This window comes from Mytilus edulis, chromosome 14 (assembly GCF_963676685.1).
Source record: "Mytilus edulis chromosome 14, xbMytEdul2.2, whole genome shotgun sequence".
NCBI lineage: Eukaryota > Metazoa > Mollusca > Bivalvia > Mytilida > Mytilidae > Mytilus > Mytilus edulis.
In genome coordinates this window covers 4,619,799-4,626,846 of record NC_092357.1, presented here as the reverse complement: position 1 = coordinate 4,626,846, position 7,048 = coordinate 4,619,799, and positions in this window count along the sequence as shown.

Here is a 7,048-nt window from a genome sequence, read left to right as displayed (position 1 = left end):
GCGAAGGAAAAAAAAGTTGGCGGAAGGAAAAAAAAAAAAAAAAAATAATAATAATAATAATTAAAAACCAATTGTTCAAAGAACAATTGAAGGTCTTTCAACTAATAAAGATCTATTTTGATATGAAAATATTATAATTCAATTGAAAATGTCAGTTCCTATGGCTTTATGATGTAGAAATATGAATTTAAAGCAAAGGTCAAAATCTAGAACGTCCAATTAACCTTTGACCTTGACCTCAATTTCAAGGTCAAAGACTAAACATCTCGAATCAAAAGACACTAGTTCCTTAATATGTATGGTTCATGAGTAATATCACTTTACGCATAATTCTATATATAAGAGGGGCGAAAACTCCCATTTATTGTCTACGCACCCTTGCAACCAAAATTTATAAGTGACGACATGTCGCAACTAACAATTTAGTAAAAATAATTTGTCGATATCTTATAAGGTTAGTGAAAATAAGTGAAAATAAGCCAAAATCAAAATTTAGAATTTGACCTTGACCTTTGACCTTGACCTAATTTTCATTTTTTTGGACCAAGGATCTTAAATCTAAAGACCCTAGGTCTCTATCACTTATGGTTTACCAGTTAGATATGCATATCACTTATATCATATAAAAAGGGGGGATAACTCTCATATGGAGTCTCCGTATAGCTTCGGTCAAAATAAAACAGATCATCCTGAGGACTTTACGAGCAATTTGGAAAAATAAATTTGTCGGTTTTTTATACGGTTGCAAAGCCTTAGAGGACACAAGAAAAACAGTGTTCGGGGAGATAACTCTTACAAGGTGAAATTTTTTGTTACGCGGTGTCAGTTTCAGAAGCGTATTAACTGTTCGATATCATATACCATATATCTAAGCGACATCTTGTGAAACAAAAAAACAGTGAAGGAAAAAAAGTTGGCGGAAGAAAAAAAAAAAAAAAAAAAATAATAATAATAATAATAATTAAAAACCAATTGTTCAGAGAACAATTGAAGGTCTTTCCACTAGTAAAGAGCTATTTTGATATTGAAATATGAAAAATCAGTTTAAAATGTTAGTTCCTATGGCTTTATGATGTATTTATATGAATTTAAAGCAAAGGTCAAAATCTAGAACGTCCTTTTAACCTATGACCTTGACCTCAATTTCAAGGTCACAAACCAAGGACCTTAAATCATAAGACCCAAGGTCTTTAATATGTTTGGTTAATGAGTAATACCACTTTACGCGTAATTCTAAATGTAAGATGGACAAAAACTCCCATTTCTTGTATGCGCACCCTTTCAACCAAAATATACAAGTAAGGACATGTCGCAACTAACAATTTAGGAAAAAATGTTTGTCGATATGTCATACGGTATTTGAAAATAAGTGAAAATAAGCCAAAATCAAATTTTAGAATATGACCTTGACCTTTGACCTTGACCTTATTTTCATTTTTTTGGACCAAGGATCTCAAATCAAGAGACCCTAGGTCTCTATCACTTATGGTTTACCAGTTAGAAACGCATATCACCTATATCAAATACATAAGGGGGAATAACTCTCATATGGAGTCTCTGGATAGCTTCGGTCAAAATTAAAATCCTAATCCTGAAGATGTAACGAGCAATTTGGTAAAATAATTTTGTCATAATCTTTTACGGTTGCTAAGGAGTAGTGGCCACAAGAAAAACAGTGATTGGGGAGATAACTCTTACAACGTAAAGTATTTTGTTACGCAGTTGTAAATTTTTAAAGCGTATAAACTATACGATATCATATTCCAAATATATAAGCGACAACTTATTAAACAACAATACTACTCAAGAAAAAAATTAGGCGGAAGAAAAAAAAAAAAAAAAATAATAATAATAATTAAAAACCAATTGTTCAGAGAACAATTGAAGGTCTTTCAACCAATAAGGATCTATTTAGATATGAAAATATTAAAATTCAGTTGAAAATGTCAGTTCCTATGGCTTAATGATGTATAACTATGAATTTTAAGCAAAGGTCAAAATCTAGAACGTCCAATTAACCTATGACCTTGACCTCAATTTCAAGGTCATAGACTAAACATCTCAAATAAAAAGACACTAGTTCCTTAATATGTATGGTTCATGAGTAAAATCACTTTACGCATAATTCTTAATATAAGAGGGGCGAAAACTCCCTTTTATTGTTTACGCACCTTTGCAACCAAAATTTATAAGTTACGGCATGTCACAACTAACAATTTAGTAAAAAAAAATTGTCGATATCTTATAAGGTTAATGAAAAAAGGTGAAAATAAGCCAAAATCAAAATTTAGAATTTGACCTTGACCTTTGACCTTGACCTAATTTTAATTTTTTTGGACCAAGGATCTTAAATCAAAAGACCCTAGGTCTCTATCACTTATAGTTTACCAGTTAAAAATGCATATCACTGATATCATATATAAAAGGGGGGATAACTCTCATATGGAGTCTCCGGATAGCTTCGGTTGAAATTAAACAGAACATCCTAAGGATATAACGAGCAATTTGGAAAAATAAATTTGTCGGTTTCTTATACGGTTGCGAAGGAGTAGTGGCCACAAGAAAACAGTGTTCGGGGAGATAACTCTTACAAGGTACAGTTTTTTGTTACGCGGTGTCAGTTTCAGAAGCGTATTAACTGTTCGATATCATTTACCTTATATCTAAGCGATATCTTGTGAAACAAAAAAACAGCGAAGGAAAAAAAAGTTGGCGGAAGAAAAAAAAAAAAAATAATAATAATAATAATCAGAACAAACCCTATAGGTCTTTCAACTGAAAGGTTGAAAGACCTAATAATCAGAACGAATTCAATAGGTCTTTCAACAGAAAGGTTGAAAGACCTAATAATTAAAAACCAATTGTTCAAAGAACAATTGAAGGTCTTTCAACCAATAAGGATCTATTTTAATATAAAAATATTAAGATTCAATTGAAAATATCAGTTGCTATGTCTTTATGATATAAACATATGAATTTCGAGCAAAGGTCAAAATCTAGAACGTCCAATTAACCTATGACCTTGACCTCAATTTCAAGGCTATAAACTAAGGATCCCAAATCAAAAGACCCTAGGTCAGTATTATGTATGGTTTATGAGTAATATCACTTTACGCATAATTCTAAATATAAGAGGGGCAAAAACTCCCATTTATTGTCTACGCACCCTTCCAATCAAAATTTATAAGTTACGACATGTCGCAACTAACAATTTAGTAAAAATAATTTGTTGCAATCTTATAAAATTAATGAAGTAAGTGAAAATAAGCCAAAATCAAAATTTCAAATTTGACCTTGACCTTTGACCTTGACCTAATTTTCATTTTTTTGGACCAAGGATCTTAAATCAAAAGACCCTAGGTCTCTATCACTTATGGTTTACCAGTTAGAAATGCAAATCACTTATATCATATATAAAAGGGGGGATAACTCTCATATGGAGTCTCCGGATAGCTTCGGTCCAAATGAAACAGAACATCCTGAGAATATAACGAGCAATTTGGAAAAATAAATTTGTCGGTTTCTTATACGGTTGCGAAGCCTTAGAGATAACAAGAAAAACAGTGTTCGGGGAGATAACTCTTACAAGGTAAAGTTTTTTGTTACGTGGTGTCAGTTTCAGAAGCGTATTAACTGTTCGATATCATATACCATATATCTTAGCGACATCTTGCGAAACAAAAAAACAGTGAAGGAACAAAAAGTTGGCGGAAGAAAAAAAAAAATAATAATAATAATTAAAAACCAATTGTTCAAAGAACAATTGAAGGTCTTTCAACTAATAAAGATCTATTTTGATATGAAAATATTAAAATTCAGTTGAAAATGTCAGTTCCTATGGCTTTATGATGTATAAATCTGAATTTAAAGCAAAGGTCAAAATCTAGAACGTCCAATTAACCTTTGACCTTGACCTCAATTTCAAGGTCATAGACTAAACATCTCGAATCAAAAGACACTAGTTCCTTAATATGTATGGTTCATGAGTAATATCACTTTACGCATAATTCTAAATATAAGAGGGGCGTAAACTCCCGTTTATTGTCTACGCACCATTGCAACCAAAATTTATAAGTTACGACATGTCGCAACTAACAATTTAGTAAAAATAATTTGTCGATATCTTATAAGGTTGATGAAAATAAGTGAAAATAAGCCAAAATCAAAATTTAGAATTTGACCTTGACCTTTGACCTTGACCTCATTTTCATTTTTTTGGCTTCGGTCAAAATAAAACAGAACATCCTGAGGATATAACGAGCAATTTGGAAAAATAAATTTGTCGGTTTCTTATACGGTTGCGAAGCCTTAGAGATAACAAGAAAAACAGTGTTCGGGGAGATAACTCTTATTTGGTAAAGTATTCGGTTAAGCAGAGTTGGTTTCAAAAGCGTATAAACTGTTCGATATCATATACCATATATCTAAGCGACATCTTGCGAAACAAAAAAACAGCGAAGGTAAAAAAAGTTGGCGGAAGAAAAAAAAAAATAATAATAATAATAATAATAATTAAAAACCAATTGTTCAGAGAACAATTGAAAGTCTTTCCACAACAAAGAAATTTGGATAAGAAGATAGTTTCTTCATACTGATGAGTTAAATAATGGTTTATTGATATTTTTGAGTGATAAAAGGGAGATAATATGCTACTTTCCGTGAAATAAATGTCACTTCCGGTGTCATATGATACCTTTTTTCACACTGATTCCAAAAATATATAGTTTCTATATACTATTGTATGTAGAAGGGGTAATAATTGGCCACTTCCGGTTTGTTGGAAGTCATGTTTCGTCTCCAGTAATTAGTGTATGTATCTATATGACAAAATATATTGATTCTGGGTACTTTGAGATGAAAAAATTGCAAAAAAGGCTACTTCCGGTTTTCTCAAGGTCACTTCCGGTAGTCATTTTTCAAGGTCATTTGTCACCTAATCTTTTGTACAAGGTCAAATGCCTTTATAATGAACTTAGTTGAAGTCATAATCAAATAACCTCATATCAAGACATTTCAGGGGCATCAACTCCTATAAGATGCCATTTAATTGTATAAGACTAAATGTAGCATATCTTCACTACAATAGCGGAAATAATTTGTCGATAAGTTATACGGCTTTTGAAAATAAGTGAAAATCAGCCAAAATCAAATTTTATAATATGACCTTGACCTTTGACTTTGACCTTATTTTCATTTTTTTGGACCAAGGACCTCAAATCAAAAGACCCTAGGTCTCTATCACTTACGGTTTACCAGTTAGAAATGCAAATTCTTATATCAAACATAAAAGGGGGGATAACTCTCATATGGAATCTATATACGGCTTCGGTCAAAATAAAACAGAACATCCTAAGGATAGAACGAGCAATTTGGAAAAATAAATTTGTCGGTTTCTTATACGGTTGCGAAGCCTTAAAGATAACAAGAAAAACAGTGTTCGGGGAGATAACTCTTATTTGGGAAAGTATTCGGTTAAAACGAGTTGGTTTCAAAAGCGTATAAACTGTTCGATATCATATTCCAAAAATCTAAGCGACATCTTGCGAAACAAAAAAACAGCGAAGGAAACAAATTAGGCGGAAGAAAAAAAAATAATAATAATAATAATAATAATCAGAAGAAATCCAATAGGTCTTTCCACGGAAAAGTGGAAAGACCTAATAATAATCAGAACAAAACCTATAGGTCTTTCAACTGAAAGGTTGAAAGACCTAATAATCAGAACAAAAACAATAGGTCTTTCACCTGAAAGGTTGAAAGACCTAATAATAATAATAATAATTAAAAACCAATTGTTCAAAGAACAATTGAAGGTCTTTCAACCAATAAAGATCTATTTAGATATGAAAATATTAAAATTCAGTTCAAAATGTCAGTTCCTATGGCTTAATGATGTATAAATATGAATTTTAAGCAAAGGTCAAAATCTAGAACGTCCAATTAACCTATGACCTTGACCTCAATTTCAAGGTCATAGACTAAACATCTCAAATAAAAAGACACTAGTTCCTTAATATGTATGGTTCATGAGTAAAATCACTTTACGCATAATTCTTAATATAAGAGGGGTGAAAACTCCCTTTTATTGTTTACGCACCCTCGCAACCAAAATTTATAAGTTACGACATGTCGCAACTAACAATTTACTAAAATGAAATTGTCGATATCTTATAAGGTTAATGAAAAAAGGTGAAAATAAGCCAAAGTCAAAATTAAGAATTTGACCTTGACCTTTGACCTTGACCTAATTTTCATTTTTTTGGACCAAGGATCTTAAATCAAAAGAACCTAGGTCTCTATCCCTTATAGTTTACCAGTTAAAAATGCATATCACTGATATCATATATAAAAGGGGGGATAACTCTCATATGGAGTCTCCGGATAGCTTCCGTTGAAAGGAAACAGAACATCCTAAGGATATAACGAGCAATTTGGAAAAATAAATTTGTCGGTTTCTTATACGGTTGCGAAGAAGTAGTGGCCACAAGAAAAACAGTGTTTGGGGAGATAACTCTTACAAGGTAAAGGTTTTTGTTACGCGGTGTCAGTTTCAGAAGCGCATTAACTGTTCGATATCATATACCAAATATCTACGCGACATCTTGTGAAACAAAAAAACAGCGAAGGAAAAAAAAGTTGGCGGAAGAAAAAAAAAAAAAAAAATAATAATAATTAAAAACCAATTGTTCAAAGAACAATTGAAGGTCTGTCAACCAATAAGGATCTATTTAGATATGAAAATATTAAAATTCAGTTGAAAATGTCAGTTCCTATGGCTTAATGATGTATAAATATGAATTTTAAGCAAAGGTCAAAATCTAGAACGTCCAATTAACTTATGACCTTGACCTCAATTTCAAGGTCATAGACTAAACATCTCAAATAAAAAGACACTAGTTCCTTAATATGTATGGTTCATGAGTAAAATCACTTTACGCATAATTCTTAATATAAGAGGGGCGAAAACTCCCTTTTATTGTTTACGCACCCTCGCAACCAAAATTTATAAGTTACGACATGTCGCAACTAACAATTTAGTAAAAAAAAA